Source organism: Carassius carassius, chromosome 50, assembly GCF_963082965.1.
Source record: "Carassius carassius chromosome 50, fCarCar2.1, whole genome shotgun sequence".
NCBI classification, from domain to species: domain Eukaryota; kingdom Metazoa; phylum Chordata; class Actinopteri; order Cypriniformes; family Cyprinidae; genus Carassius; species Carassius carassius.
In genome coordinates this window covers 1,157,400-1,177,660 of record NC_081804.1, presented here as the reverse complement: position 1 = coordinate 1,177,660, position 20,261 = coordinate 1,157,400, and the positions used below count along the sequence as shown (strand labels likewise).

The following is a 20,261-nucleotide window of genomic DNA, read 5'->3' as shown; positions in this document are numbered from 1 at the left end:
ATAATCAGTTTTTAAAAAAACGCGATATCCGGCGTGTTTCGCTGCCCTGTTTCTTCCCTTTTTTCTCAAACAGAGACAAACGCCAGTCCTGTTTTTCCGCAAAGCCCTACAGTTCCATTCTACCGATCACTGCGCACCATTCCATGACGCAAACTGTCATGGCGGCACCCTGTCAGTAGACGCCGGTAAACACTCGCCTCAGACTTTTAAGTTTTTATAAAGGCTACTAAAATGAATAACTTTGATGGTATTGAGGAGACAGTGGTCGTGTCGTCTGTGGGAAAGAAGCGGAAGGTTTTTGTAAAGCCACAGAAGTCATTCAAGCTCAGTGATGCTAGAATGCTGGAACTCAGGAATGACAAACTTGGATTCAAGACTGTGTACAACAGTGACTTCTGCTATCACTCGGTTTTGAAGCGAGGACAGAACTGGGCAAACTTCAAGCCGAGTCAGCTCCCAAATGTAAGCACAGTGAAGGATGCAAAAAGAAAGGATGTGCTTAACTTGCTTGCTGAAATTGGTGCCAGTGACACTGTGCGTGCCTTCTATGATGGAGCACTCATTGTAAATGATGCCGACCGTGACAGCCCTGAAGAATAATTTTGCAGATTGTGCCTTTTGAGTTCACTGTTTCAGTGCATAATAAGTGTGTGTGAACACGTGTGTGTGTGAGAAAGACCTGAGCAAACAGGAGGAGGAGTTAAGTGAGTGCGGAGAAAGTCTTTGTGTGGTTGGGTGTGTCTAGATAATGTCACTTCACAATGGCACTAAATTGTAGTTGTCCATAGTAAATAGATAGATAGATAGATAGATAGATAGATAAATAACATGCACTACAACATGATTTATGTATTTCATATATCTGTGTTCCACTATAAGAAATTTGTTCAAGTTGGCATTATGTAAATCGACTGTCATGGTTGCTTATAGCCTAGTTATGTTGCACAATCTCACACAGATGTATTGTTTATTTAAAGTTATATTTTGCACAGAAATATGTTTTTTAATGACACAGAAATATTGTTTTTATGAACATGTTTTTACAGTGGTTGGCATCCACCAATCCTACAATGCCTCGCTGCTGCAAACAGGTTAGGCTGCACTTTCAAAATTAATTAATTAAAAAAAAAAGTAACGGACAATGCACCATATGGTAATGGTAATGGAGTTAAAAAGTAATGCGTTACAGTATCAGTTACTGTCAAAAGTAACTGCGTTACAGTAAAGCCTTACTAATAACACGTTACTGCCCAACACTGGACAACACTCTTAGAAAAAAGGGTTCATTGGGGTTCTTTATAGAACCATAGGGTTCTTTACTCAACTCCAAAGAACCTTTTATGCTAAAAAGGTTCTATAATGACAAAGAACCATTTTGGCACAAAGGTTCTTTAGGCTATTATTCATTCATATATTACATTATTCTGCAACATTTTGTATTTGTAATTAAACTATTGTTTGTAGTAACTTAATATCACATTTTAATCATGCTGATTTTTGGAGAAAAACTGAAATGGCACTCTTCGTGTGATATTGATTAACTACATAAAATGATATAAATATATACATTTTCAAACCCCCATATCTTGAATTTTGAGATCATTCACATGCATTCATAAATGCATTTGAATACACCGAATAATGCAGTGAAAAACGCACTCAAAATGCACACGCGCCACGCGCACTAGTATGACTTCATCATGTAACTTTACATTAGCCTAGATGCGTGCACTTTTTAGGCACGATTTGTTTAGTTTTTGAATCTACTTGATACTGTTAAAAGGCACATCATTAAAACAAAAAATACGAGTTCACATATCACACCTAAACACGTGTGGAAAACGTAATTAGAACTAGCTACTAAATTAGTTAAAAATGCCTATCCATATACAGCTATGATTCGCGAACCCCAAACTGACTCAAATGATTTGCAAACCAGCTCCGAACTCCCGAAATGACTCAAATGATTCGCGAACCCGCTACGAACTCCCGAACTGATTCAAATGATTCGCGAACCAGCTCCGAACTCCCGAAATGACTGAAATGATTCGCGAACCCGCTACGAACTCCCAAACTGACTCAAATGATTTGCGAACCAGCTCCGAACTCCCGAAATGACTCAAATGATTCGTGAAGCCACTCCGAACTCCCGAACTGACTCAAATGATTCGTGAACCTGCTACGAACTCCCAAACTGATTCAAATGATTCTCGATCCTGAACCGAACTCCCGATCTGATTCAAATGATTCGCGATCTCCAAACTGACTCAAATGATTAGCGATCCTGCTCCGAACTCCCAAACTGACTCAAATGATTCGCGATCTCCAAACTGACTCAAATGATTAGCGATCCTGCTCCGAACTCCCAAACTGACTCAAATGATTCGCGATCCCAAAACTGACTCAAATGATTCGCGAACCCTCTCCGAACTCCCGAACTGACTCAAATGATTCGCGAACCCTCTCTGAACTCCCGAACTGACTCAAGTGATTCGCGAACCCGCTCCGAACTCCCGAACTTGTTCAAATGATTCACGATCCCCAAACTGACTCAAATGATTCGCGATCCTGCTCCGAACTCCCAAACTGACTCAAATGATTCGCGCTCCTCAAACTGACTCAAATGATTCGCGAACCAGCTCCGAACTCCCGAAATGACTCAAATGATTCGTGAAGCCGCTCCGAACTCCCGAACTGACTCAAATGATTCGCGAACCTGCTACGAACTCCCAAACTGATTCAAATGACTCTCGATCCTGAACCGAACTCCCGATCTGATTCAAATGATTTGCGATCTCCAAACTGACTCAAATGATTAGCGATCCTGCTCCGAACTCCCAAACTGACTCAAATGATTCGCGCTCCGAACTCCCGAAATGACCCAAATGATTTGCGATCCCCAAACTGACTCAAATGATTCACGAACTCCCAAACTTGTTGTTTTTTTATTTATATGTATATACATTTGATGTGTGTGTATATATATATATATTCTCTTTTTTATTAAATATCCCTTTTCCCTCAAATAGATGTATTTTTATATTTTTCATGTTGATCCAAACCTGTAATTTTTCTTTGTCCATGTTTTAGAAGAGGACGTTTTGAAGAATGTCAAAAAAAATAAAAATGCTACTTTAGCAACTTAGTATCTTTATCTACTTATAATCTTGCACTTTTGGGGTTTGGAACAGCATAAGGATCGCTATTTTTAATTTGTGGGAGGAATTAACCCTTTCAATTGCCATTTTGCAAAAATCTTACTGTGTTAAATTGATTTCTGTCAACTTCCTCCACATGCATGTACCACGGTTTTTCACTCAGTTTTTAAATATAAGAAATCGGACAGAAACAGGAAATTTTACTTCAGGTTTTTGGAGGGCAGTGTTTCGCCTTGTCTTTTAACTCCTATAAAGCATCCGACACCTGTATACTTCACATGTTTGATAGTCTCTCCGGCCTTCAGGGAAATTTTGTCTTAAAATACAAGCGCGCTCTCTTTATTCTCAAACAAAACTCCGTCTCTTTTCATTTCTCCAGCTGTCAGGTGAAATCTCTCAGAGATCTGGCTTCTGAAGCTGTATCTTGGGCTCCATATGCTGCTGACGGAAATAAAAGATTATTTTCTGAGCTCGGATGAGGAATGATGTGTTCAGGCTTTCAGAGGAAGAGAATTAGCATCAGTGCATTATACTGCATTAACACTCGGAAGAGCTTTTGTGTTTGGGTTTTAATGCCTGTCAGTTGTGTGTTTGTGCTGTAGCTGTGCGCAGTGAATGTGACTCCTGACAGCAAGAACAATTACTGGATTTAACAGCTTTCTAAAGAAAATGAGTGATTTCCTGCGTGAAACGTACTGCTGTTAATGCTATACTGAGTTGATGTTTTAGGTGCTTTTTAGCACATTGTTATGTGGATGCTAGTGTGTTTTTAAGCATGTTGCTTAAGGTGATATTTAGAAGGGTGATTTCAAATGTATTTCTATGAGTTGCTATAATGTTGCTATACGATTATCTGCATTAATGCATTCATTGCACGATGCATTGGTCCTGTCTTCATGTGCATCTGTGGGATTTTCTGTTTTTCTCGTAAAAAATCTGATCAGTAGTGACACACGTAGTCTCACAACACATGATTTGAGGAATCATTAGTTACACTTCAAGATTTAATATTCAGAGTGTGTGATCTTAAAAAAAAAAAAAAACCCTATATCTAAATGCGAGTTGTACTAATGAAGCTAAACTTGGTGAAGCTTTAGTTATCCATCAGCTCAACCTACAAAGAAGCATTTGAATGATTTGAAGGGCTCTTAGAAGTAAGATATTACTTCTGTTTTTCATAGGAAGGAACACTAATGCCGAACACTATAACACACACACACACACAAGTGCCTTGTCCGTGTTTTCAGATCTGGCCTGCGGTGCAAATCAAGAAGACTGGAGGACTCCCTGGAGTCATTACACTGAAAGTTCAGGGCGGCCGGTTTGAGGAACACATTCAGTATTTCAAGTCAACGCTTTGCACGGTTCACTGGAGAGCATTGAAAGCACAACGGTGCTCGCTCTGACAGTTAGCTTACATTTATTTCATATGTTAATGGCCATTTCTTTCAGTCATTGATCGTGGCAGGAAAAAGAGAATGATACTCCGATGCCATCATAGCATCTCTCTTATCTTTTAGTTTTTCCTTTAAAGACAGAACAATGACAGTCACTCCAGGTTCATGCTGCCAACTGAATCAAAGAATAAATACTACTAAACAGAGGAATTTTTTATGCAAAAATGAAAAGAAAGTTGGAGGCGAGCAAGGAAACTTGCTGAAATAATAATAATAATAAAACGAATGATGATTACATGTCTTGCCTACAAATCTAAAGAAATGCTTTCATCATCTGCCCATTAAAATGTGACACATTATGCAAATGTGAAAATAAATAAAGCTTAACTGGTCCCAATCGTGTGCTAAACTCACATTCACTGTGAACCGAGATCTTCCGAGATGTCAAAACAGACTTGATGAAGTGATTAAGGCATATTGTTTTGGTTTTTAAGTTCGTTTGACAGATTCTTTACCAAAGCAATGGGCCAGAACACAACTTTAACAACCTTTTATGTTAGAATGAGAAGTGTCAATATATTTGCAGGTTATTTTTTAACTTAATAAATGGGAAACACTGGGATGCAACAATGCAGTTTTTTTCAGTTTAGTTTTTCAAAACAAATGAACAACAAAACACTTCTGTACACTGAAGAAAAACATGGATTATCATATACTTTGTTTCTTTTGGTTATTTTTCCTATTTAAAAAAGAAAAAACAGGTGGATTGGCCATTATTGAGCGCTATAAAAACACGTAATGTCTGTTTCCTTCACGTGCATCACATCCAGTTGAAAAAGAAGATAGAAACGCTTTGAATGATAAAACATGAAGACAATAAACACTTGACTGCAACTATTGCAACTATATAACGTTTATCTCTGCTCTTAAAGTCATCTCTGGTATTTTCATCATATTTAAGTATATTTGTAATTCACTGCTAATCGACATTCCCTTTATTACAGTATAGAATATACTGGACCCTGGAGCACAAAAGCAACTACTTAATTTTAACGAAATTGTCTGAAAACTTCCCTAAGAGCTACAGAAGGGCCATTTCCTAAACTTTTCCGCTCTGCTGCGCTCTCGTAAAGATGATTCCTTCGCTGAGGGTTGGAAAGTTGAACATTCAAATAGCTTTAAGTCATTTCGAAACCTGTATGACTTTCTATCTTATGTTGAACAGAAAAGAAGATATTTTAAAGAGTGTGAGTAAGCAAACAGTTACTGGTAGCCATTGATTTCTATAGTATAGAAAAAAATGCTATGGAAGTCAATGGCTACCAGCAACTGATCGACCTAGATTCTTCAGAATTTCGTCTTCTGTCACTGTCCTTTTTAATTAAACTATTTAGCGTCATTATAAAATTATTTGACAGCACAATTCCACAATTGATCAACAAATTCTATTCTATTATCTACATCTATTATTCCGTTAAGTTGTGCAAAAACAGAAAAAAACTGGCCCACTTTTTGTGCAAAAATGAGTTACTGAAACTTACTTTTCATCTGAAATATAAAAAAAATGAGTCAAGCAAGATGCATTTAATTCTCTTTAATTTAGTTCACGCCAAGAATGATAACTATATTAGCGTTTACGCCAGCGCTCGATCGTCTGCCGCTTTAAATTCTCTAGCTCATTAAGGCGAGAAGGATTCTGATTGGCTGTCAATATTTTTAATCGTTCATCACCTAGAAAAAGGAATTCCAACGATATCTTCCTCTGTCTTTAAAGCTGTGGTGTGGACTGTGCTATTCGTTAATATTAAAAACTATTTTTAGAACTATATCTTTAGTGCTATGGTCACACACACACACACACACACACAGTAGACTGCCCATATTGTGGGATAACTTGTTTTTCAACCCATGTTCCTATTTTTTCATAGAATATACAGAAAAAAAGCTTTGTAATAACACGAAGGCAAGTAAATGATGAGAGAATGTAAATACCGTATTTTTCGGACTATAAATCGCACCGGAGTATAAGTCACATCAGTCCAAAAATACGTCATGATGAGGAAAAAAACATAAGTCGCACTGGACTATAAGTCGCATTTATTTAGAACCAAGAACCAAGAGAAAACATTACCATCTACAGCCGCCAGAGGGCGCTCTATGTTTTCAGTGTAGACTACAGGAGCACTGATCAGCATAGAGCGCCCTCTGGCGGCTGGAGACGGTAATGTTTTCTCTTGGTTCTTGTCAAATTAATTTTGATAAATAAGTCCCACCTGACTATAAGTCGCAGGACCAGCCAAACTATGAAAAAAAAAGTGTGACTTATAGTCCGGAATATACGGTAATAATTCTCTTGAAATACTGTTATTTTATTAAGCAAGCATAATTAATGGTAAAAGATCCCATTTCCACCCTATACTCTTAATTTTTCTGCCTATTACCCTGTTCATTTTGGTCAAATCTGATTATTTTAAAATTATTAGTATTATTAAATTTCTTGGGTTTTTATAATAAAAACTGAAAAATCAACATGTTATTGAATGCACTTTACATCTTTCGCTCACAGTTGCGAGCTTGTATCAGCTCCACTAAGGTCTTTATTATATTTCTTGTTTCTCTGACCTTTGAACCTTCCTGAGCTCTTGAACACAGTTTACCCGCCTTTTTCACCTCCCACATGGTCACAGATGAACACGGCTGATGTCATGAGGTTGTGAGGGACATCGATCGTTTCCTGATTGGTTAATGTGTGATTGCTGCACAAGTGTTGTTTTTTCCGAGCCCGTTCAGCTCAATAAACCTCCACTCCTTTAAACCTGATGAAATGAGTTTGATATTCTGTTGATATTCCCCTGGGTGGTATGTGCTCGAGAGGAGGGAGGCAAATAGAGTCAGGAAAACTGGGATGACTCAAGGTAATTGTGTTTCATGAAGTGTGCTTAACGCTTTGATAGTTTAAGATGCTCTCTAGTCTTTAGATAAGCCGCATACAGATCCTAACTCATACTATAGCAATGGAATCTTGAATTGGCTGCTTGTGCACAATTTAAGGTGGAAAGGTTGCATCAGTCCTGACCCCTTAATGAAAATCTCCAACTTTTTTGGAGCGTTTGGACACATAGGAGAGGGCAGATGAAATCCACAGATAAATGGATGAACTCATTCTGTGTTTGCTCTGCGGTGGAAGGTGAGGAGAGTACAGAGATACAGAGGAGGTTTCAGTCCTCACCAGAGCTTTGGAAAGAGGCTCTCTGGGACTTTTTTAAGGGTGCTTTCTAATCTGACAACATCTTAAGTGTTCCTCAAGCGTGCATGTGTCGGGAATCTAATCACATGCAGAGAGCGCCGAGTTCAATGTGTTATTGCAATTTTGTGTTATCACACAAAAGATTCATAACATCGGAAATGGTTCCTTTAGATTTTGAGATGGAGGATTATTGTGAATTTTGTTGGCAACATTTTACTGGATGCAGCAATAATACGTTTTAATATAAAATTATGTAAAATGTTTGGTCATATCTCATGTAGATCTGCACTGAAATGGATATATCCTTCTGTCACCAGCGTAGTGTGTGAGTAGTCTGTGTAAAACTCAAAGAAGTCCTTAAAAACACCAAGTGTTCATTCATAACTCCGAGTGAAAGAACAGAACAGAATCACACGTTCCAGAGAGAGAAATGTGAACTGTGAAAAGCACACACACACACACTCGTGTTTGCTTTCGTAGGAAGATACTCTATTATGCCAAAGTTTGGGAACCCCTTGCAGAATCTGTGAAAATGTGAAATAATTTTCAAAAAGATCATGCTCCAGAAGGAGACCAGATGCATTAAGAGAAAACTTTTGAACAGGATGACAGGGTTCACAAACCTTTGAATGGGGTTATTTTAATCATTTCTGCTATTGTTTTGTCTTGTGGACTAAATGTAAACCTCTTTCATGTACTATATCTTACTCAGGACAGTACTTGTATTGAAAGCCTGAAAGACTTGTATTGATTTTCTATAACATTAAGACTCAAATGTCAACTATACATTAGATTGGTCTCTTCCTTAAATAAAAAATAAATAAATATGCATGGTATTATAATGTTATACTAAATTTAAAACATTGGAAAACCCATAAAATAAACTGTAGAAAGAAAAAGAAAACCTGAAGCATGCAGAATATCATAAGTGCACTTTGAACGATTAATTGAAAGGTTTTTATTGCACATAACTGAAAGTTAATACTTAGTGTCATAGGTTTAAACAAAAGCAAACCCCAAGATTAGTACTAGCACTAGTCTTGATTAAGCAAAGTGAGTTTGCATGGTTGTGTGTGTGTGTGTGTGTGTGTGTGTGTGTGTGCATATGAATGCATGTGTGTATTGGTAGGGTTTGTGTGTGTGTGTGTGTGTGCATATGAATGCATGTGTGTATTGGTAGGGTTTGTGTGCGCGTGTGTGTGTGTGTGTGTGTGTGCATATGAATGCATGTGTGTATTGGTAGGGTGTGTGTGTGTGTGCGTGTGTGCGCATATGAATGCATGTGTGTATTGGTAGTGTTTGTCAGTGTGTGTGTGTGTGTGTGTGTGTGTGCGCATATGAATGCATGTGTGTATTGGTAGGGTTTGCCTGTGTGTGTGTGTGTGTGTGTGTGTGCGCATATGAATGCATGTGTGTATTGGTAGGGTTTGCCTGTGTGTGTGTGTGTGTGTGTGTGTGTGCATATGAATGCATGTGTGTATTGGTAGGGTTTGCCTGTGTGTGTGTGTGTGTGTGTGGTTTGAGTGTTTCTGATTGTCTTATCACTGCAGAAGCAGTATTAGTGTTTGTGTAATCTGAATGCATGTTTACACGTGGAGTTTCTCTCTGAGTTGCACTGATTACACACTGGCTCTTTCTGCCAACACCACATTGTTCTGTCCTTATTTGCCGAGTTTGAGTCCTGATGCAGTCACTTTTCTGTTAGTTTAGGTGTCGTGTCTTCAGGCCTGTTGCGTCGGCACTCTGGGATTTCATGTGCCATTAAAAGCACGATGTGTGTGTATGTTTGTGAATAGTGTCATAGGCTCGGGCTAATTTAAAGACCTCTCAGCAGACCTCTCTCACTCACTCACACAAACACACACACACACACACACATAAATATCCCAGGATATAAAGCAGGAGCATCTCTGAACTTCTTCAGACTCGATACCGTGAGATTAAAGACGACAGATATAACACTTCTTATCTTCTTGGTGTCTGTGTGTGAATCTTGTACGGATTCTCGTTGGTGTTTACGATCTGTTTGTTTGTGCTTCATCCTTTGATGTTGACTTTTTTTTGCAAGTTTCAAAGCAATTAATGCCACAAAGAGATTTATTTTTCCTTTTAGATGAAATATTAAACATTTAAGACTGTTGTGCTAAAGGAGTATTTGTTCGTTAAATCGTTCTCTTCTCGAAACGTTACTTACCTTTATCACATTCAAAACAAAGGAGAAAAAAACATTTGTTTTTTTTTATCATTTAACATTTTTTTTTAATCTTTATGCATGTTTTTTTTACTTTGTTTTTATTTTAGTTAAAAAATTTTTTTAATAAAAGTGTGTTTTGAAAACGACCTACATAAACATTCATATTTATTATTGAGTGTTTTTTTTAGTTTTGTTTTTTTAAATGTAACAATGTGTTAAGATTTGCAGTTCAAAGTTTACCATTTTTTAAATAATAACAAATAATTGAATTCTCGCTGCATTCACGAACATTAAAGCAGTTTTTACGCTAATCAAATACACTTCAATCACTCAACATTTCTTTACAACTGTTGTTTTATCCCTTATTTGAGATCAATGTTATTTCGGGTCAAGTTTGAATTATATTCTATAATTCTATTTAAATCAGTGAATTTAAATCGGTTTCTCTACATTGAAATTAACCTCTTTAAATAATAAACGATGTATTAATGAAGTGAGTGGAATATGATCGTGAGCAAATTTATTTCAGTTGTTCTCTCTTAATCTCTTCATTCAGTCAGTGTAGAGATGAAATGAGGTTTACTGTAGGAATGTGTTTGTTCTGGCAGGACTTCCTCGGTTCCTCAGTCAGCCGGAGGGTGTGTCTGTGCGCTCGGGTGGCACTGAGATGCTGAGCTGCGAGGTGACCGAAGATCTCGTCCCGTTCACCCGCTGGGAGAGAGACGGTCAGCCCGTGGAGCTGGACACCAGGGTCATACAGCTGCCCGGCGGAGCTCTGGTCATCAGCAACGGCTCCCAGAGCGACGCCGGACTCTACCGCTGCACCATAGACGGCCTGGGACCGGCCAAAACCACAGACCAGGCACTATTACAGGTGTCTGCAGGTACACACTGACAAAACTCATTTTAATAGATTCGGGGGAATCTGTTATGAATGGAATACCTAAATTCTTTCAGATTTCTGCATGCAATCGTACACCTTTCATCAGCATAGGATAGCGTTTACCTTGAGATTCATGTATATATAGTGAGAAGTTGTTTGCCCAATGGAGAAGCTAAACCTTAAATTATAGATTTTTTTATTTTTAATTATTCAAAACCTCAAAATATTGTAACAATGAAATACATTTTTTTTTTTTTTTTAATTGATTTATTGAATTGCATTATAAAAAAAAAAATATATATATATATATATATATATATATATATATATATATATATATATTTGTGTGTATGTATGTGTGTGTATGTGCATATATATATATATATTGTAAAATTAATATATTAGTGTAAAACAGTGTAAAATTTAAAATAAAAAATGTATGTTTATTTAAATAGATTATTATAAAATATAATAAAACACACACACACACATTTTTAGTAGTACATTTTAAAATAAAATAATATTATGAAGCAAATTATTATTTATTATATTATCTGTATGATATTTATATTATTTGTATAATATTTATAACATTATTTATTAACTATTATTTATTAGTATTGATTATTTGATCAATTATTAATATTATACAAATTATTATTATAGTCATTATCATTTGATTAATTTAAGTTTTTTATTTGCTTCACCAAATGTTCACGAGAGGATTCTGTGCATAGATGGATGGATAAATAGAATTAATTTATATTTTATTATAGTTTTTAAAAGTTGCTTTTTTTTGTGCGGTCACATTTGTCTTTTCAGATTCGGGTGTGGAAGAAGAACTGGAGACTCTCCAGGGCCCCGTTGCTGTGGCGAAGGTTGCCGGGGAGAGTGTGTTGTTGCCGTGCGTCATGAAGGGATTCCCCGTGCCTGTGATTCGCTGGACGTTTAACGACCGGCCGATTGACGAGAGGTAAGTGTATCAGAACTGTGTCTTTGCACGAACCCATGAGGAAAAAACACAAAGAAAAGCACAGAGGGTCATGCATTTATTCTTTCAAATTCTTGGCTGGATGCAAAAAATTTGTACAGGAATGAGATCAGAGTCTGCATACTAAAGCAATCTCGCCTGTCGTCACAGAGCACACAAAACGAATCCGTTCAGCCGCTATCGACTATTCAACGTCTGCCCAAATTCTTCAGCGTAAAATATCCGTATTATTGTCAGCGGACGTGCAGAAGCCATTACATGCTTTTTATGACAACTTTGTCTCTTTTTATTTCCTGTATTATTTGTATATATGCACTCCTTTCTTTTGTGTCAATAATATAATTATACGTGTGAGTGTAATGTATATTTTTTATTATGCACATAAGAAAAGGGTGCATGTATACATAATACCTATTTTTATTAAGTTTAATATATATATAATTATCTATAAATATATATGTAATTGTGTTATACAAAAATATGTAAATTATATTTGTAATTTCGAATTACAGTTCTAATACTTATAATTGCAGCTGATTAGTGTTTGGACCAGAGCCATTGTCTTCATAGTATTTAGTTCAGATTGATTGAGGTTCGTCCTCGTTCTGCTTCCGTCTGCTCTAATGCATCCTCGACTGATGATTGCTGACAGACTGCGTTTACAGTGTAATTGCTTCTCTCACGCTCTTCAGGCGATGTAATGTGTTCCTGATGCTGGATACATTTTAATAATGTCATAATAGTTCACCTAAAAATAGATTAGTTTCAGACAATCAGAGCACTAATTTAGGATTTATGAATCTTAGTTGCATTTCAAGTTATATGATAGCTTTGTGTGACAAACGGATCAGAATTTAGGTTGTGATTCATAAAAAAAATCTGAAGTTTTTTGTTAGGTTCATATTGGATGAAAGTGAGAAATTAAATAAATGCTGCTTTTTTTTTTAAATAAAAAGAACAGGTCTTCGTTCTTTTCCGATCAACATTTTATAGTGACCTCTAGATGGTTAAAAATATAGAAAAAATTAAAATATAATGTAAGAAATTATAAGCTATATGAATATTTACAAAGTTACTTACATTATATATAAGTGATGTGACAGTATATATATATATACTGTCAAGTTAACAAAGAAAAAGAAAAACGTAAAATTTAAAACAGAGCAACAAAGAGATTTTAAACAAGTAAAAAAAAGTATTATTTAAAAAAAAAAAAAAAATGTAACAATTATTGAAGTTTAAGATTTTTGCCCCCCCCCCCCCTAAAAAAATATTTTATCTTGTCATTTATATATTTTCAAAAAAATTTTTTACCTGTGTAGAGCTCACTGTGTGAAAATTAAAAAAAAAATAAGTACAAAAATTATATAAATTTATTTATTTATTAAAAAAAAGGTTATTTAAAAAAAAAAAAGAAAAATAATAAATGGTAGCATGCTGGTTTAGAATGACATGAGGGGAGAGTAAACAATGTAAACGATGACACTTTTGTTTATTGCGTGAACGAAGCTTTAAGATAGAAAAACGCCAAGAATGAAGCCCGAAAGCTTAACATCGTTCAAATCGTGTGTGTTTGGAGGCTTCAGTTTCAGCATGCAGAAGCAGTGTTAAATACGTCACATTATTCTTCACCTCAATATTTTTTGCTTCCCTGGTATATTGTTGTTAGACACTCTACTCTTGGAGATCGTCGCAGGAACTTAATAAACAATTCATCGTGTGGTGGTGTTAAAACGCTCGTTCATTACCGGCCGTGCATAAACACTCATATATAGCCAATCCCTCGAGTGATTTCTGTCCAGACGGGTCAAATAAACGCTTTCTGCCAAGAGCACCTTTTGTCCTCAGTGCTTAGAAAGAGCAGTTTTGTGATGGATGACAGATACTCGAGCTCTTCTCAACACAAACATCAGCTGGAGTATTTGCAACAGAGGATTGTGATGTAAATATATTGTAAATCCAGTCGGGCGTCACACAAACGTTTGTTCAGCAGTTCTTTCCAGTGCAAGCACTTCCTCTTTGTGCAATATTCTGATGGTTATATCATACATTCTTTTTTAAAATCTCGACTTCATGTTTATATTTACGATGTATAACATCCTGGAAGTGTTTGCATGTGACTTACACATTTATCCCAAATTTATAACATTTTTTTAATGGCTGATCGGCATTAGCAAGCAACAGTAAATTTAGAGAGGCCTTTGAATTGAGGGATTCTGGGAAATCCTAAACATAAGACATCAGCATCCTTGAGAAGTGTGTTGATGTTCGGCCAGATGTTCTCAAAAATAAAGTTTGACAGAATAACACTTAATGTTGTGCATCCTTGCTAAATAAACCTTTGACTGGTGATGCATCAGTTTAGTGTCTGACTGTTCATTCTTCCTCTTTACTTTCTCTCCTCTGTTGTGACTATTGATTATTTTTTCTTTCACCGTCTCTTCCTGTCTCCGAATCATCAGGGAGTCACTGGGAACAGTAGTTTGTTTTTCTCCAGAAAGCTCAAGAGAAACACTACGGGGAAGTTGCTTTCAGTGCAACCAAACCATAAAGAAAAACCCGCAGGAAATGAAATCCGTACTGTATCCTGTTTTCAATTCCATCTCTGTTGGCATTACCGTGCCATGCTTGAGATGGTTGGCGTTCCTGAAAACTGTTTCAACACCTCCTCTTTCTCTGTCTGTGTGTGTTTCCCAGCCGTGAGCGTTTTGCTGTGATTGGTGGAGGAAGCCTGCAGATCATCAACCTGACCCAAGAGGATGCTGGGATATACGTCTGTCAGGCGGACAGCGGAAACATGACCAGTGAGATCCAGGCAGAGCTCACGGTGCACGGTACATTTCACAGAAACCAATGCTAACTGTAATTGTAGCATTGAACTGATGTGACAACCATGTTTAAGTGCCATCTATGCATTTGACAGATGCTTTAATCTTACACTGCATTCAGGCTGATGCTGACACTAGCATGTGTTAACTGTTCTCACAGTGTTTAGACAGAAAGATTTAGGCGCCACATTGTTTGAATACTTTGCACTTTGTAGCAAACGTTGTTACAGTTTTTTCTAGTTTTGTTGTGTTAAAAACTGTCAGGCTTCTAAACAAAGTGTTTAGTTAGCTCTTTCCCAACACTGGTTCAAGTAACATGAATCTTAGAGAAAGTAAGCAACTGTATTTTATCGCACAATTTACTATTCCATGATAAAAACATCACAATAATCCACGTGACTCCAGGTTATCAGTTAACATCTGGAGAAGACAAAATCCAAGGTGTGTTAACGTAGGTCCTGAAGTTAAAAATGTCTTAATGGATTCATTATGTGAATTATTGTGATGTTTTTATCAGCTGTTTAGACTCTCATTCTGACGGCACCCATTCACATCCATTGGTGAGCAAGTGACAAAATGCTACATTCCTCTATATTTTCCCATGAACCAGACCAATCCAATAACTTTTTTTTCCTCATAATTGGTCATTTGCTCAAATTTGTCTTCTAATTCACGGCCCACGCAGTTTTTGATCACAGTACACATAATTAAAAAAAAGTTTCAAAGACAAACAGCCGACATGAATGATTTGCAACGTTCAGTTCATTTTAGCTCACATAAGAAGAATATCCTTTTACCACTTTCAAAGTCACACAATTTACAGAAATTTCCACTTCATTTCTATGGTTTATTCTGTAGCCCAATTAACCCAAATGAGCAACAGTACGCATGGAGGGTCTGTTGCTTATTATTTACTTCTTTATAAGCTTCTAAAAAAATCTAAACTCATGCACACTGATTTCTTGAAGTTGTGTTACGCCAGTCTGTGGTCATTCTGTCTGAAGCCCAGACTACCTTTGATCCGAATTTTGAAATAAAGCCATATCATAATTGGGTTTTCTAATTAGATTGATCTGTTTCTTGTGAGACATGGATGCTAGTGGTGATGCAAGAGATTTCAGTGCAATATAACATCCAGACCCACAGCTGACAGCAGTGGGCCGTGTGTTCATGATCTCTTCGCCCTCCTGATCTGTTATTTTCACTCCCTCCTGCTGCGTCCAGCCCGTCCAGATATATTCGGATGCTTTTTCCATTCGCTTTTCTCGCCTGTTTTACAGGTATTGACGCACGTAAGGAAGGGTTGTTACTGAGCTCAGGAAGTTGAATCTCCCGTGGGGAGTCAGGAAATCTGATTTCACTTCTGTCGGGTAAAAATAAAGCGCTTTGTGTCGCAACACAAGCACACCTAGCGAGGAGGGCGTTTAGCGGTTTCAAAAAGTGCATATTTAAACATTTGTATAGTTCCTTCACATCTTGTATAAACAAATGAATATTTAATGTTAGCAATGCGTTAAACTCTATAGGCAGGATTTATAGCATGCTAACGATGATATAAATGTTATATAACAATTTTCTTGGTGAATGAACTTCAGTTTTCTGTTCACATGCACAATTCTTAATTAAGATTATTTAAATTCTTAAAGTTACATTCTGTCTACATAACATTTGCCAAATTTAAAATGTTTTTCACCACCTATATTAATAAAAAAAGTAATTAGAGGGATACATATGTACATATGAATAAATTGTTATTGTTATATTTTATATACATTTAATTATGAGTAGTCTTTATTAAAATATATTTTTAAAGAATACTTCTGCTCATCAAGGCTGCATTTGATCAAAAATGCAGTAAAAACAGTAATATTGTGAAATATTATTACAATTTAAAATAACTGAATATGATTTGAAATTTAATTTATTCTTGTGATCAAAGCTGAATTTTTAACTATGATTTTGAATAATACTTAATTTGAACAATAATTTCAAAAGAAGAGCATTTATTTGAAATATAAATTATAAATAAAATAGTATTTTTTATTATAATTAAAGTTCAAAATAACAGATTTTATTTGAAATGGTAATTATAAATAAAATTGTATTTTTAAATTCTAATTAGTTCAAAAGAACATAATTTATTTTAAAATATAAATTATAAATAAAATAGTATTTTTTATTATAATTAAAGTTCAAAATAACAGATTTTATTTGAAATGGTAATTATAAATAAAATTGTATTTTTAAATTCTAATTAGTTCAAAAGAACATAATTTATTTTAAAATAGAAATTATAAATAAAATAGTATTTTTTATTATAATTAAAGTTCAAAATAACAGATTTTATTTGAAATGGTAATTATAAATAAAATTGTATTTTTAAATTCTAATTAGTTCAAAAGAACATAATTTATTTTAAAATAGAAATTATAAATAAAATTGTATTTTTTTTTAATTATATTATATTCCAATCTCAAAATAAAGAAAAAAAGTGTCTGCATATTTTAGTGTATTCTTCAGTTCTATGTTTCAGTTTAGTTCTTGTGTCAATCCTGTACTCTTCCATCATCTGCAGTTGCTGTTTCACATACTACTAGTGCTTAAAAGCTTGGTTTACAGTATGCACTGCGCAGTAAACTAGTATTCCTTGAGAACACAGCCGTTGTCCTGCAGGATTCTGAGGGTGAGAAGATCGAACTCAAGTTAATCCAAACTACAAAACACAGTCTGTAAACCACATAATTCACCAAGAGAGAGACAGCAGAGAATTGAGCTCACGCTAGAGATCGTTAGCGTAGCAAGGTTCCTCTGTTCCTCTCCTCCAGCTGACAGCAGATGGAGCGCTGTTGATTTTTCTGTCTCTTGTTGATTTGAGAAGATGAAAAATACAGAATAAGGCATCGTTGACAAACTTTTGTCAGCTGCTGACATGAAATCTATCTCTGAATCCGAAACTCCTGTTATGTCTAGTGTCTCTGTATTCTTGTTCTTCGTCTGTTCTTCCCTGATGGATGTGGTTAACATAGGAACTGAAAAAGAAAGATGAGAGGAAACACGATTAACCTGTCGATAACTGTCCCAGCGCAGCCACGTCGGTCACACAAATTTTTTCCGTAGTGCACCCTGTGACCACCTGTTCAGTTCTTACCTGCATTTATTATTTCTCTTCTTCTAGTTCCTCCTCGGTTCTTGACGAGACCCTCCAACACTTACGCCCAGGAGTCCATGGACATCATCTTTGAGTGTGATGTCACCGGGTCACCGCCGCCCACCGTCAAGTGGATGAAGGATGGAGACACGGTCATTCCCAGTGATTATTTCAGGATGGTATGTTAGACCCCCTCCTCACTGCATGATACACATTTATCTATAATCTTATAGAGTAAACAGTTTAAAAAATAAAGTTTTACATGAATAGGACTTGATTTTTTTTTTTACAAAGCGGTCAATGAAATAAGGTGCTTAAAATCTGGATGATACTTGATTTATTTTATTGTTACCAACCATTTTAATCCTTTATTTTATTGTATTTTATATATAAAGAAATGTAATTAAACTTTTTTAAATTTTATCTTTTTGCAACTATTCAACCCTGTTACCAGCCACTTTAACTTATTTGTATTATTTTTTGTTATTTATGTATTTTGTTTGATTTTATATTTAACATTTCAATGCCTTTTTTGTTGCAATTTTTCAGTCCTGTTACTGACACTTTTAGCTGTATGAATACAGTTTTAAGTAATGATTTTTAGTTGTTAATATATATTTTTATTATTTATTATTTTTTTTGCCATTTTTCAGTACTGTTACCTTTTTAATGTACTGTATTAAAAACATTTTTAATGTACTGTATAAATAGTTTTAAGTAACGATTTTTAATTGGTTTATATTGTATTTTATGCGGTTTTTCAGTCCTGTTACCAACACTTTTGACTGTATGAATACTTTTTTTAAAATCCTGATTGTAATTAGTTTTTGTTTTATATTTTAGTTTATTTTTGTGCAATTTTTCAGTCCTGTTACTGACTCTTTTAACTGTATTAATACAATTTTAAATCCTAATGTTTAGTTATTTTATACTTATAAATTGTTTTGCCATTTTTCTTTCCTGTTACCAATATTTTTAATATATAAATACAGTTTTAAGTAATGATCTTTTGTTATTTTATATTTTATTTTATTTTTTTCAACGTTTCAGTTCTGTTACTAACACCTTTAATGGTATGAATACTTTTTTAAATCCTGATTTTTATTTATTTTATGCAATTTTTCAGTCCTGTTACCAACATTTTTAATGTATAAATAGTTTTAGGTAATGTTTATTAGTCATTTTATATTAAATTCTTTGCAATTTTGTTTGGTAGAAATAGTTTTAATTATTTAACATTTTATTTAGTGTTTATACATTTTTTATTTATTGTTTTTCAGTCCTGTTACTTACACATGTAACTGTATGAATACAGATTTAATTCCCATGACGGCTAAATGAATCATTTTCCAGCAAAATTGTCATATTTAGCTTTTTTTTTAATTTATTTTTTTAGTCTTTGTTTTTTCACAATAATAATAGCATTAGTGTTATTAATTCTTACGCAGTGCTCTGTTTTGTTGTTTGCATCCCACAGAAGCAGCATAACTTGCAGGTTTTGGGTTTAGTAAAATCAGATGAAGGTTTTTATCAGTGTTTAGCGGAGAACGACGCTGGGAACATCCAGGCCAGCGCTCAGCTGATCATACTGGATTTAGGTAAACTCTCTTTGTGTATATTTGCCTTTCTGTGTGTGCGTTTACGCAGCAATCCTACATAAACTCGTCCTAAATGAATATACTGCATTAAACGTGTGCAGGAAAGTGCAGTCCATCTCCAAACCTGAGTCCCTCGGATCTTGAGTGTTTATTCTAGTTCAGTCATGGTCTAAAGACTTGCCAAGACTCATCTACTAATCTTTTGACAGGAATGAAACACCGTAATCATTATCACACGATGGGTCACTGTCAGTGATGTTTTCTGGGGATGAGTCCACAAGTTTTGTGGCTTTAATGTCATTATGATTGTTTTACAAGTGTGACATCCACATATTCATGTGTTGTGTTGTGGGAGGTTGTGTTACTACAGTATGCATGCTGCGAAGACATTCTGGATGGTTTTTACAGCACAGTTTGTTTTTTCCCTGTAGCTTGTCTTTCCAGCCCAGGCTTCACATGCATGCATTCTTACTCACATTTCCATGCACTGAATGAAGGCTTGAACACATGTTCTCACACGTCAAGCAGAGGCGTAAGTGACGATGCATTGATTGGATGGCTGATTAACCCTGCCGTTTTTTAGAAACGTGCATGCTTTTTTTTTTTTTTTTTTTAATTATGTGCACTGCATTGCATTAGCACCTCTTGACGGAGACCCGAATTATATGTGCATAACTTAATAATGCGGGTCCCTCCAGTGGATGCTTTATGTTTAGTTTGTGAACCAATACTCTCTGAACAGGATTGCAGTGACACGTTAATTACTGATCGGATTCCAGTGCAGAGAAAGTGGATTTAAGCTGGTAAATACAATATT

General features: G+C 35.5%; 1 pseudogene; it reads left to right on the top strand.

Annotated features, from left to right (window-relative positions):
- Positions 1 to 20,261, top strand: part of LOC132133792 (neogenin-like) — a 99,000-nt pseudogene that overhangs the window by 34,706 nt on the left and 44,033 nt on the right.